General features: G+C 27.9%; 1 protein-coding gene across 5 annotated transcripts in view; it reads left to right on the top strand.

Annotated features, from left to right (window-relative positions):
- Positions 1–813: 813 nt before the first annotated feature.
- Positions 814–15,383, top strand: part of LOC136986145 (myocardin-related transcription factor B-like) — a 103,576-nt gene continuing 89,006 nt past the window's right edge. For 2 of the 5 annotated variants that reach the window (XM_067283625.1, XM_067283621.1), the window contains exon 1: positions 869–1,040. The gene's annotated coding sequence lies outside the window, so the exon portion shown is untranslated. The other 3 variants (XM_067283622.1, XM_067283620.1, XM_067283626.1) reach the window with 3 other exon arrangements.

Raw genomic sequence — 15,383 nt, 5'->3', positions numbered from 1 at the left:
CACGGTACAAACCAAGAAAACCCGATACATACAAAAAGGAAACCGAGAAAATAATTAATAATAATAATAATAACAATAATACATAGTATGTCTGTGCTGTTACGTGCCACGTACGGTGTCTGTAGATGTTAACGAACCTTTAAAAACGAGAAAATTTCAGCGTTTTTCCGAAACGCCTACATCTGGCGCTGGTGGATGGGAAGCCAACGATACTGTAAGACGTCTGTCTAGATTAGGGTTTCTCAAACGGGATCCCGGGATCCTGCTTGTTTTTTAACCCCAGAAATCCTTCAAATTTCTTAAAAGTTCACTTTATTCTTATTTTGTGTTAAGGTTGAGAAAATTTTGCAAATAGAAAGTACAATTAAATCATAAACACAAAACACAAATAAAGTATGTAAATTGTGTACAGGTAAATTAGGCCAACAATAAAGATCCTTTTTTTCTCTGGCTACGTTTCCTCATTTTGCAGGACTTGAACACCGGTATAATAAGTCCTGGTAATACGATCTGTTCTAGTAGACATTTAAATAATAAAACTTAAATACAATAATTTGTTCGTTAAATATTTACATATTTTTTAGCACGAATGAATTTAATTTTTTATTAGAAATAAACTATTACGATCAGCGTTTAACACGAGAAGTTAAAAATAAACCACGACATCATCTCCGTATTAGAGTTAAGCAGAGTACGCAAAAATAATTATTTTTTAAAAATTTAACAACATACTAATACATATAAATAACATAAAATTATTAATATACAAAACAAAAATAAATCCAATAACCTCGAAACAAAACGTCGAAATCTATGTTTATTATTATCGTCTGCAGTTATGTTTTGCGTCATCAGTTATGGTATTGTATTTAGATCATTGAAAATATAAGTTTATTTTTTAATGAAAAAATAACAATAATTTCATTTAAAATTAGGAACGATAAAGATATATTCGGAAAATGTATGGAAAAGACGATAAATTCTATTCTGTAGAATATATCATTAGGCTTAGATAGGATCTCAAGTTACAAATATTTTAGGTGAGTGCGGTAATGTTTTTATTTTTAAATAATATAAAATATAACGGATCCATGCCAACAATTGATATAGAAAATTCCTATATTCTACAATTTATATATATTCTAGTAGTTCTAGAATATATATACTTTCTATATATAAATTATAAATATATTCTAGATTAATTCTAGAAATATATATGTCGCAGGGATATGATAAAAGTGGGATTTGGTCAGTTTACTGAAGATGTTAAAATAAAGGTTTGATATTGACATTTCCCCAATTAAATGAAGTGATTTGATCAAATCTCTAAACTGGTTTCATGAAATGACAAAAAACGAATCAACAAAATAAGAAGTACTTATATGAAAAGATAGAGATAATGCCAAGTTTATTTTTATTGAAACACGTTGTAGATTTGTGGCACATGGAGTTATGGAGTATTCTATTTTTTTTTTTAAAGGTGCATCTATTTGTTTTGCATTGTACTTGGATTTTTTACAGGAACATTTCTTAAACTCTTGATCTTCGAATAAAGATAATTTTCTAGCAATTTCTCACAAACTTAGCTTTATCGATGGGATGGTTTCGGTAAATGCGGTTGTGGCTATTTGAGGAGCATATCTAGGAAGCCAATCTTTTATAATTCCAGCTGAAGTATATATTTGGTATAAACCATTTTTTTATCTAATACTATCCCCGTAATATTATTTCCATCTAATGGACCTCTATCTACCTTAGGTACATCAACCAAAACTGTGGAATTCACTAACACGTCCTTAGATTTTTTCAATGAAAAATCTTCCATTTTTTTCAGCTGATATTTTTAGGTATTTTGCAGCATGTTTCCTTTGATCTATAATTTTCTTTTCTTTTTGGCATAAGTGGCATAAAATTTTCAATCCATATCCTTCTTTTTTTACACTATTTCCACATATTGTGTGTTTATTTTATCTTTTCACTAAAATAGTACAGGTATTTGATCAAATCACTTATTTTTTTTTTAGGGAAATGACTATAGAATTGTTATTTTAACATGTTTAGTAAATTGATCATCTCCCTTAGGGATTTGACCAAGTCCCACTTTTATCATATCCCTGCCACATATATATATATTTTCTAGAATTAATCTAGAATATATTTATAATTTATATGTAGAAAGCATACATATCATAGTATATATATATATATATATATATATTATATTATAATAATTTTAGAAGATATTCTTGAATATATATACATTCAAAGAAGAAGACAAAATACATATATTCTAGGAGACATTTTATATATATATATCTTCAGTCGGTACTTTTCTGTTAACGGAAAGCCAGTCGATATGTATAGCAACGGATAAGATTCCAGCTCTGAATTAGGGATTTCACACTGCCCCAAAATTGTTGATTCTTTGCAGATATTTGCCTCCAAAGGTCTGTTTTTGACATGCATCGGTATATTGCCTATTCTATGTGCTTCGCATTTAGTTGTGTGCTTTGGTACTCGCTATCGCTTGCACCTCGGCGACAGGTGGAGGTAATCCCTTGCGCCTCCTAAAACTATATAACTAGTACTTCTGAAATAGTTGAGTGGGCTACTATGGACATGTGGGCTAAATAGTTAAATGCAATGGTCTTAGAGGAGTGACGTGGACAATGGTATCGCACGTTGAATTAAAGTTATGACGGCATCCCATTAACAGAAAAGAACCATATCCTTCTAGATTTATTATAATATATTTTGTCGTCTTTAGTTTTCTGCTAGTTATAGCAGGTCTGGTGAGCACCACCTTTTTTTTCATGCTACTTTATCCTGTGTTCTTGTCTTTAGCTCCTTATAACTACCCTCTTTTAAGTCATGCACCAGTTTAATTTTCTTTTTCTCTTGTTTCTTTCTGCCTGCAACCATTCCTTCTGTAACATCGGGCCTTCCTTTTGAATCGTATGTCTCATCCAATTAGATTTTTGCCTCTTCATTGTCTCTTTCACCCACTCCTCTAAAGACCACCTCATTTCTCACCTTATTGCTCTATCTGACTTTCTCCAGATTATATATATATTGTAGAATACCAAATTTTCTATAATAGTTATTAGCATTGATTATAATATATTTAAATTTATATTCTAAAATATTTGTAATATGTAATTTAATTTACAAATTTTTCTATAATATAATTGTTTTGTTTGAATTTTATATTGATCTGTTTGATGGCACACTCGGGATTTAATCTTGGGGAGCCGAGTTGATTGGATAAGAGAAATTTTTAATGTGAATTTGATGAAATTTACTCTTATAAGACAGCTAATTCATATGTAGAAATAGAAGACAACACACAATATAAATAAAAAAATTGAAGTTTATTTAGGAAAAGATTTGAGGAAAATTTTGGCAGATGCTAGGGCCCTTTGTCCCTCTTGGGGTGTATCACTGATTCTGTTAAATTACTTAGTAGAAGTTACTTTTAGGTTGTTTGTTTATATTTATTATAAATTGATATATATTACAGAAATATAAATATATTGGCACAAGTTAACTAAAAATACTTTTACTAAACATTAGCAATTTATGAGCTAATTAGCTATTTTTTATGTTTTTGAAGTTGTTTAGAGTCATTTGAACTTCATTTATGTACTCTATTAATTAATGGAATTTGAGTTCTTGTTAGTTAGGAAATTAGTTGATTTTTTGGTTTATTTTGATTTTGTTTCTATTGAAATAATTAATTTGTAGCTGTAATCAAGTTCTTAAAAAAATTTGGATGAAATTTAGATCATTTAATAGTAGAGATGATTCTATTGTTAGGAGAATTAAATAATTGCTGAGATTTCATATATGCAAAAGTAGGTCTGTGCCAAGAGATGAAGCAGAAAGGTCTCTGGCATTCAGTTGGAAGGATACAAAAAAAAATGTCATAATTTTTACAATATTGAAGATAAAAAATAAAATATATTTGAAGTTTTGGTGAATGTCCATTCAGAATCATTAGATCACAATTAACACTAGCGGAGTTGATTCTTTCCTTATAGGCTGTTCTCTGTCTATAAAATCGACTCTGCTAGTGTTAATTGTGTTCCGATGATTGTGAACGGACGTTCAGTGAAACTTCAAATATATTTTATCCTGGATTTTTAATCTTTATTTTACAAAGATGTAATAATGTTTACAGAAATATAAATATATTGGCAATATAAAAAATAAAATATATTTGAAGTTTTGGTGAATGTCCATTCAGAATCATTAGATCACAATTAACACTAGCGGAGTTGATTCTTTCCTTATAGGCTGTTCTCTGTCTATAAAATCGACTCTGCTAGTGTTAATTGTGTTCCGATGATTGTGAACGGACGTTCAGTGAAACTTCAAATATATTTTATCCTGGATTTTTAATCTTTATTTTACAAAGATGTAATAATGTTTACAGAAATATAAATATATTGGCAATATAAAAAATAAAATATATTTGAAGTTTTGGTGAATGTCCATTCAGAATCATTAGATCACAATTAACACTAGCGGAGTTGATTCTTTCCTTATAGGCTGTTCTCTGTCTATAAAATCGACTCTGCTAGTGTTAATTGTGTTCCGATGATTGTGAACGGACGTTCAGTGAAACTTCAAATATATTTTATCCTGGATTTTTAATCTTTATTTTACAAAGATGTAATAATGTTTACAGAAATATAAATATATTGGCAATATAAAAAATAAAATATATTTGAAGTTTTGGTGAATGTCCATTCAGAATCATTAGATCACAATTAACACTAGCGGAGTTGATTCTTTCCTTATAGGCTGTTCTCTGTCTATAAAATCGACTCTGCTAGTGTTAATTGTGTTCCGATGATTGTGAACGGACGTTCAGTGAAACTTCAAATATATTTTATCCTGGATTTTTAATCTTTATTTTACAAAGATGTAATAATGTTTACAGAAATATAAATATATTGGCAATATAAAAAATAAAATATATTTGAAGTTTTGGTGAATGTCCATTCAGAATCATTAGATCACAATTAACACTAGCGGAGTTGATTCTTTCCTTATAGGCTGTTCTCTGTCTATAAAATCGACTCTGCTAGTGTTAATTGTGTTCTGATGATTGTGAACGGACGTTCAGTGAAACTTCAAATATATTTTATCCTGGATTTTTAATCTTTATTTTACAAAGATGTAATAATGTTTACAGAAATATAAATATATTGGCACTGTTGTTAAGCTTGCCTTGGGCATGAAAATTATTTGGAACAGTCCTTTGCAAGAATTTACTCAATTTAAATGAAATGAAAAATATATGCTAATTACTACTTTGTTTTTTTAATTAATATTGTCTGAATTTCTGATATATGAGTATGAAGCTTCACTGATGTTAAATTAATTCTGTTTAATAATAATAATCATAGAGATAAATATAACGTGGCTAGAGAAAGTACTCAAATATATAATTAGATTAAAATAATTTTTTTGGAACAAAATATATGTAAATCAGATACATTCAAGTATTTTTGGATTTATAACACTCATCTATACTTTAGTCAATGATATGTAATTTAATTTCCAAAAAAGAAAAAAAAAATATTTTAAAAGATATAGATTTTTAATGTCTATATACACAACTCACAATCTAGAATCTGAGTTGGAAGTTAGTTAATAAATGTTTACAAACTTATTGATTAGTTAACTGCTGACTCTGATCTTGATTTGGATTGTGAATACAAATGTAAATATTCTGAATTTTCAGTGTAATTAAACTAAGTATACAATTAGATCTGTTTCACTTTTTATTCTTGACTGAGTCATTTATTTTGGCTTGGTGTACTTGTGATAGTACTAGTTATTTGTAGCAATTAAAGCAAATTATAGTGAACAAATTGAAACAACATAGATATTTATAATCATTACTGATTCATACATTTAATTCTTGTACAGACAAAATTAACTTACATATAAAAAAATAATTTGATATGCTAAAATGTAAACTGTATTATTAGTCAAATTATAATTACATTCTCTTACAAAGGTAATATTAAAACATTAAAAATTTCATGTTCTTTAAAATTTATACTTGTTTATATTACTATATATATATATATATAACTAAATGACAGAAATTTAATGAAAATTTTCTAAAATATTACATTCTTTATATCTAGATTTAAAGTATAATCAATAAAATCAAATAGTAATAAAATAAAAAAATGTGTGTGTTTATGTGTACTTACTTTATATTGATTTTTAAGGAATTACATCAGTTACTATAATTTCTTTCCAACATCTATGATTTATTCATTTTAATAATAATTGTAATTTAATATTTAAATGAAAGTTTACAAATAACAAAATTTATGTAATATCTGCCTCATGTTTTATTATGCAGTCAGTAAAACAAATTATGCTAATTAGTAGTTTCAGTTCTAATTTAAATTAACATTGTACTTTGTCTAGTAAAACTAGATTTCTGTTAGACAAAGCAAACTTCATTTCTGTTGAGAAAGGCATCTTATCTAATAAATAGAAAGGTCATGATCATATAATTTAAAAAACAAAAGCTGTACATCATATTTTCAAAAGGAATTTAAAAATAGAGATTGCTTAATGTTTGGCAATAAATAGAAATAGAAAAATTGCTGATTGATAGATAACTTATTATTATTAGACCTTGAATTGTGTGCATTGCAAACTGAAATTTAAAGATTGATTTCTTTAAAAGAGTATCTGAATATTCTTCAGAAATAAATTTTCTCAAAGCTCTATTCTGACACAATCTAAACATTAGTGCATTAAGATGGCTCAGACAGTATAACATCTGGCTGCTATACAGGACAGTATATTTCACATTTAAACACTAAAGAAAATTCTAGTAACTGCTGCCAATCTCTCTCTCTTCCCCCTGCATTTTTTTATTATTTTAATTAAATGTTTAGTAGTTGTCTTAAGGATAATGGCAGCTGAAACATGGCACTGGTTATATCATTCTCCTCTCTCTTGTTGATGTTATGAATCAGCAATTCCATATGCCTGCTGACTAGCATAGAATAAAAATTCTTTTGATGTTTTTTTTATAAGATTACATTAAATCTAAGCTCAGTTTATATCCAAGTCTATATATATAAAGAATTCCAATAAAGTAATAGATAATACTTTGTTTCATATTTTTATTCATTGTTTATCTCATTGTTGATTTGTATAAAGCAAAAATCTTGAAGATTACCATTAGAGAAAAGAGGATGTAGTTATATATCAACAATATTTTATTATAATGCTCTTTGGAAAATAACAAATTTGGAGTGTTTGGACTATATGTCCTTGATATTTCGATTTATTAAGTTAAATGCTTGTTCTGGCACAGATGCAATTTTACTGAATGTAAGATTGTATCCTTGAAATTTTTTTTGTATTTATTGAATTTTAATTTTAGTACAAAAGTGTGTATATGTGTGTGAACAATTTTTTTCTACATTGACATCTTATTTATATTTTTATGTTATAGTATTCAGTCTGCATTAAAAATATCTCAAAATCAATTTTAGGTGAAAAAGCTTTTTTTATATAATGGTAAAATAGCATTTTGAATAGACCAATATTAAATAAAAATCAATTAACAACACCTAACTCTAAAACATGTTGAAACCAAAAATATGTAATTCTAAATGTCTATGGAATATTTAAACATATTCCTCATTGAACCTATAACAAACAAAATATAATTTTTCAACAAAAATTTTGAAGAAATACAATATATATTTTTTTAAATATTGAAAAATCTAGAGTTAAAAATTTGTAACACAAAATTTGCAATATTTGTGGGAAAGCAAAAAAACAACATAAAATTTTGAGTTTGAACAATCTTGGCATTGGACACGGAGGAATTTTGACTTTTTCCATGCTTAATGGTTTAAAAACATTAGCTTTGATAAGTTTTTAGTTTAAAGCATGTGTATTTTCAGATTTTAATATTATTTATTTTATTTTTAGTTAATCCAAACAGAGTGTATTTTATTTAATCTTTCTTATAAAAGAATTCCAGTTAACATAATAGATGAAAAGAGAGAATTAAATTATAGGTAATTTCAGATTATGTGTAAGAAGGAAGAGATTAGTCATTAGATTATGAATAAGAAGGAAGGGAATGTATTGTACTCATCACTTTTTTTCTTTATTTATAATTTGATTCCTTCTTTTTCATCTAGTGTTATCTGCAACTACTCTGCTAAACATACTAGATTAACTTAAGATATACAAAAGAAAGTTCTTTTAATTTTTTTTTGTTTCTCTCGAATTGAGTTTAATTTTACCATACACTTTAATATCCTCCATTTTGAGAGTCTGCCAGTATTTTTGTTTTTGCCAATGCTATATAGCCATTGGCTGAATACAACTCTTCTAGATTTTTATTGTGGTTCATGTATACTTATACAGTTTCTTTTTATAAATGTGGTACATACTAAATTAAAAAATATAATTACAATATGCCAGGATGTAATTCATACATTCTACACATTTAATTTTGTAATGTGAATTTTATCCTGTCACATTATAATTACTTTATATTACTTAAAGGAGGTAGAGAGCTGTCTGATCTTTATGTCAGACTTTTGCCCTAAAGAAATGGAAAGAAGAGATTAGCAAAGAGAAGAAGTTAGTTGGAACAGGAAGTAAGGAAGATAGGAAAGTGTGAAGAATAAGAGCAACTGTGGGGCCCCATGGGACCCCATGGGCATTTGCATTGCTTAAGATAATCATTAGAAAAACAGTATACAGTGATGGAAAGCTTTTTCGAAAAATACAGTAATAATTAGGAAGACTTTCTTGATAACAAAATTGTAGATGATTGCTTTCCATTGCTGGCCATTTGGCCTAAAATTATGGAGGTAAACATGCATTTTGGTACTTTCGGTTATAGATGAGAATTGGAACCACTTGTTCCTTACAGAGAAGAGAGTTCTAAGGGTAGCTCGAATAACATAAACATGAGTAGAATTACAAAAAGAAAGTATACAATATGTACTGTACATGCTGGTCGATGAGCTTCGCAGTAGTAACATATAGCTTACATGCAGGGAGGGGGGGAAAAACCACATTATAATTACATTTTTTAATTTGTAAATTAAATTTAATGATTGTGCCAAAAACCTTGGGAATATTTTTAACCATATTTTACATATTGAGGTGGAAGAGTAGCCTAAAAAGGAAGGTCAACTCCTCCGTAAAGACAGTTAGTTCCCAAAGTGTGAAAAGGATGTTAAGATTTAAAAGAAGACATTTGTAATATTTCCACACATTTAATTTTGTAAAGTAGTACTACTTACATACTTTTTGCAAGTTTGTTGACTGTTATATGGCATGTACTGGGTACCAGCAAATTAAAGTAATAATGATATTTACTGTCTAACAGTAACTAAAATACTATAATAATAGTCTACACACTTTGATTTTTAATAACTTCTATCTGTATTTTCTTAATTTTAATATAATAATTTTATAATGTAGATTTCATTTTCAAATATTTGCTGTATGTGGGAAACGCCGGGAGGTAGGACGCGAGTCGTACCTCCTTTTTCTTTGGCGAACAGGTCGGCAAGACCCACCCCACTGTCAAGGATGGCTAAATTTTTCACGATATCCCGACTCGTCGGGATAGGTTAATGAATTGTCAGGTCGAGTGGAGGGAGTGTGTGGGGTCGTCGATAAGACAAGGCAATATCCGTAATAACAGGATAGCACAGATAATGATTTATTTAGATAAAGAACCTAATACAAGGAAGCTACGCATTCCGTCCCTAATCGTGTGAGAGAGAGAGTTCACAATGGTTGGGGGAATCATACCTCGTCTTCTGAAGTAGTGACAATAATCGTATGACAGATTGTCGCTGGGAAGGCGGATCGATCGTTCTTTGGCTCTGGCGGTGGGTGGAAGGATTGGGCTTGGCGGCTTGTAGTCGGCGGCTCTGGCGTCTTCGGGGTTGACCTTCGATACGGTTTCGGTTTCGTCGAGACATTCGTCGTCTTCGTACGTTCAGCCACCCCTGTTCTCAGATATCTCCCCCCTTATATATTCCCGATCTCGTCCACTGCGATCACCAATCGCGACAGAGGGTGATGAGTCGGGCTCCGTGACTCAGAAGTCGGATCCGGAGAGGAGGGAAGCGGGTTTGACAGCGGAAGGCTGTACATCCTTTGAATCTTGATCGCTATCTCTGATTTTGATCGTTATCTCTCGAGGGGATTCGAACAATAAAATTTTAAAATCAGACTGGCTGGTTTAAGCCGGTCCTCACACTGTATATTAGATAATTATTAAATTAAAATTAAGAAAATAAATGTGAAGTTATTAAAATTTAAACTGTATATATATTTTGGAACATTCTGTATTTTAACTACACTGTATATAATATTAAGTACCATAATTCTATACCTGCGGCCCACATTAATATTTTTTGCAGCCCGCATAAAATATATAAATAAATATATCAATTTCCCAGCTTAAGGAAGTATGCAGCAAAAATTCAAATGTTATTTCTACAACTTATGTATATGAATAGTTTTTCTGTAATGAATTTAGTAAAAATTAAAACAAGAAACTGGCAAACAGATACATCAAAACTAATTTAAAACTAGCAGTGACTAATATTTAACCAAATATTTTTATCTTACATTTACATCAGTTCCAGAAGCCAAATTAAGTATACATATGCTAATTTATAATTATATATGAATAAATAATTGTGATTTACCAGCATTTTTTTCTCTTTTCTCTTGTATTCAGCCCATGTCAGTTCAAAAGTTTTAAAATGCGGCCCTTACATAGAAAAAGGTTGCCCATCTCTGTTATACATCATGAGTTAGGGCTTACAAATGATAAGTCACATCTTCCACGCTATTTCCAGAAGAAATAGTTTAATAAATGATTTCTGAAAGTTAAAACCTGAAGCATGCCACTTCATATAGATGAAAACATTAGTTTCATTGAGTGTTATTAAACTGCTGGAAATAGCATGGAAAATGTCACTTAATAAATTATTAAGTACTATTCCAATGCATCTCTCATGTGTTTCTGATGGCTGATATATAGCTCCTGTCATAAGAAGTTTTAGTCACCCCTAACATATAGCATGGTACAGTTTTGATACAATACTAGTATACATGAAATTAAGATAAGCTGAAATGTATTAATAAATAATTTTAAATATAAATTGATGACACTGAGGTTAACATCACTCAGCAGCAGTAATAAAACTTTTACATACTCTTATTTATTTTATTTAAAGTTCCTTACAGTTATTTTTTATATTTTTATATGAATTAAATTTGTAATAATAGAGTAAATTTGAAAAAAATTTGAATAAATCTTGAAATTTACTCTAGAAAAAGCATTTAATGAAATAAAGTTAAAACATATATTAAAGTTTTATTGTTTAATCAGGACTTATTATTATAAAATTAACGAACAGTTATTTATTGTGACATTGTCACAATGATGATCTGCAATTTTTAATCATATTTTTTAAATTTATTTAATTTAAAATATATGCTCTCCACCTCATATTAGTAGTGTCTTGCCCTGTACATCATACTTTTCTTGTTAGCAATAGTGTCATACAGTCATCTGTCTAACTCCTTTGAGGGAAAAATTTTTAAATTGAAATAATCTGACTTCCAGTTTGCATCAGAAGTTCATATATAGTTAATCGGGGCCTCCCTTAATCTTTTCATATCTGATTTCTGCTTTTATCTATCTAAATTCATTCTCGAGATTAAGGAAGGATGGACAGACGACAGTGGGAATTTATAGGTCTACAATTTTTTCAAATCGCAGCCAACAATAAAATTTAACAAGATTATATGGTGACAAAAATAAAATAGTAAACTTTATTGTGTATTGTGAGAACTAGTTATTCCAATTGTTAAATACTGAGCCTATAATTTTCATATTTATACAAATTTTGTAAATTTCTGATTTTAATGCTCAACTTTTTTATTTTTGTCATATATTAAATATTAATAAGACACTATTTTACAAGAAAAAAGAAAATAACATTTTTTCTTTCCAGACCAATTGTTTTTTCTGCTTTGCGTAAATTGATTTGTTAATTATAAACTGTATATGAATTTCAGATTTCTCTCTCTGATAATGCTTGCAGTATCTTTTAGAATATATGGAGGATAATGCTTGGTAATGAAAAAATAACAGTAATATAATATGAAAAACTTTTAAAAGGAGAAGAAAAATTTGGAATTAAGATTATAAAATTTGAAATAATAAACATTAAAGAAAAAATTTGAGGATGAATCGAGAGATTTGAAAATACTCAGCAAAGAAATGGTTAATGTCAGAAAACTGTAAAGAGTCAAAATTATAGAATAATTGGTAATAAGAAATATAATACCAATTTCATAGCTGGTTCTAATGAATACATGATAATTTATACCTTAAACATTATAGAATTTGGAAAATATTTCTTACATCATTATGTGAATTGGTGTGTTAATCTAATTGCCGTACTTTAGAAATATATAAAATTGGTTATCCGAAGGCTCAATAATTAGAATCAAGCTATTTTCATTTATTCATTAGGTAAGATTGAATTGGAAATGGTTAATTTAAAGTCGATGAATTGATTCAGAAAATAGGAATTTTAATTTTAATTTTCTAAGTTTATATAAGAAGTTTCTAGGAGCTAAACAGAAACAAAAATATGTTTTTGCCTGTATTAATTAACAATGACATGTTACTATTATAATAATCTTTCATAGAAGGCAATATAGATAATGTCAAATTATATGTAGCTTCAAATATACTCTGAAATAGTTGCTATTTATTGTAATTTATCTGACTTGTGAATTTTATTAATAATAGTTTCTGAAAATAAAGACACAATATTTGATTTTATTAACAGCAGGATTCTACTTAGATAGTGAGGTGTGATCAATATTAAAATGTAATTTATACTTTAATGAGAAGATGAAATAGACAAAAATATATTTTTTAAATGTTTATCAAAAAGGAAATCAACTGTCAAAAAATATATAGTGGAAAAAACTAAAACAAGATGGTTCTATAGTTCACTTATAATTGAAAAATAATTTTTCTTGGGAATTATTTTGTTTGTAATTTAATCAATAGTTTCTAAAATCATATAACAGGAAAAAGTAAAAAGATTCTGAGAGGAGAATAAATGTCTTAAAGTAAATAGGAAAAACAGGGAAGAAAAGAAGGGAAAAAAATGACTAATTTTTGAATTATTTTTAATTATCTAAATCATCTGTCTTGAATTAATCTTATCCTGAATGTTTGTTAAATAAATATTCTTTCTAATGTACTATTTTTCTGTTATTGTATGATGACTGATTAATTACTTGAACTAACTTGGAGGAATGCTTCCTCACTTGAAAAGAAATCAAAAAGGTCCTATAAAACATAGGTCTGAAATTAATGTTTTACAAAAAAAAAAAAGATGCTTGCAAATAGACACAATATTAAGTACTTGCAGATAATATATATACATTATTACTGATGATTGTTACTAGATAAACCTGCAATAAATGTTCAAAATGTCCTACATGATTGCTTTTATAGAGATTGGATTTACTAATTATTTTTTTATTTTTTTAATACAATACAGTAGGTAAAGTCCTATTGAATAGAGAAATGTTAGTCTCTTATGCCATATTTTTATGCTGTTGTTTTCTAATTTTGCTTCATCAAGGTGGCAATTTCTTCCTTTTTTTTTGTGTGATTGAAAGTGGGTGTCAATGCCATTCCTGATCTTAGATCTTTAGTTGACAAGTAACAACTTAAATCTGTTATATCATTTATAAATCTTTGAACATGTTATGGCATTTTTTTAAAAGCTTTCTTGATCATTTTAACAGTTTCTGATCTGTTTTTTCCCGATTAAAGCAAAATTTGATGCATATACACCACTCTTTGAAACAGGTCATCTTGCACAATTTTAGAACATGAATCACTAATAATGCTGTTGTAGACTGACACCTAATGCAAGAAACTTGAAACTTGGTTTGGCATTAAGAGAACATTAATTTTCTTACTTTTTCAAGTCTTGCTCAAATACACATAAAAGTCTCCATAAAATAAAATAAGTTTCTGTATATTTTGATCATACCTTGTATTAGTATTAGATAGTGTTCTAACTGTCTACTTTTCAAAATATAATTCAAAACTATATATAGCCAAATAGTCAGGCATTTGATGATTTGTTTACTATGGAATATTTAGTCTTGGTTGTTTATATGGATCTACAATGAATTGTTAATAGAATGAAACAGAATAAAATGATTCTTTAATGCTTCAGATGACATCTAAACTGTATACCAGTAATTTTCATGCTTTCAACATCTACTCTGGAGGCATGGGATTACAGTGGTGTGGATTATACTAAAGTTTAGTTTCCATTCTATCAATTTTCAGTAGTAGAATATACATGAATATACATTGAATATATATGAAAAATTGTGGTGGTCACAATAATTAGAATTTTGAATTCACAAAATATTTTTTAAAACAATTATGAAATATATCAAAATAATTTAAAATTTGTTAAAATAGATGAAGTTTTCTATAATGGTTCTTGAGAAGTCAGATTTAAAAACACATTCTCTCTCTCTCTCTGTTTGCTTTTCAAGCCAGCAGAACGGTAAACAAGTTATACCGCTAACAACCACGAGCAGTTTAAACATATTTATTTATTGCAATAATTTTATCAAATGTGAATTAAATAAATTAATTAAGTCTAAATCTAATGCTAAATTAGACTTTTCGAATTTTTTCTAAAATGCTCTTATATTTTAATGTATTATACACTATCGCATTTTAAACATTTTAATTTAAATATATATAAAAATGTATAAATTTTAATATAATGTAAAGCTGAATGTTCTTGATCTGTTTTAAGAACGTTCAGTTTTCTATCAATGTTATGTAGGATTATGCAGAGACAATCAGATTATACATTTTAAGACTATTGGGCTGTACTTAATAAAACAGTAGACAAAATTATTGTCTATAATTTTTTTTAAATGTTATTTACTGAATTAAATATAGAATAAATAAATTATAAAATTTTTATTCTAGTTGAAAATTTTAAGATGAAAGTTTTATATATCTTTGAATTTTTTTTATAATCAAATTAATACTTGAAGATGACTGTAATAGATTGAAAGTGTCTGTCTATAAATAAAGTTAAACATACCCTTAGGTGCACAAAAAAAGAATATTTTTTAAAAATCTACTCTTACTATTTGTATTTGCATTTATTATAATGGTTGTTTTATATCTGAATATTTAGTTTTCTAATATTAAGTGCATGTAAGTTGTTGCTTGTAATATAGTAATTTGTCAATAATTCATTTAT

The sequence above is a fragment of the Centruroides vittatus genome, unplaced genomic scaffold (genome assembly GCF_030686945.1).
Source record: "Centruroides vittatus isolate TY-2023 unplaced genomic scaffold, ASM3068694v2 scaffold_1014, whole genome shotgun sequence".
Lineage (NCBI taxonomy): Eukaryota > Metazoa > Arthropoda > Arachnida > Scorpiones > Buthidae > Centruroides > Centruroides vittatus.
Note: the sequence above shows the minus strand (reverse complement) of the source record. Positions and strands in the feature narration are given on the sequence as shown.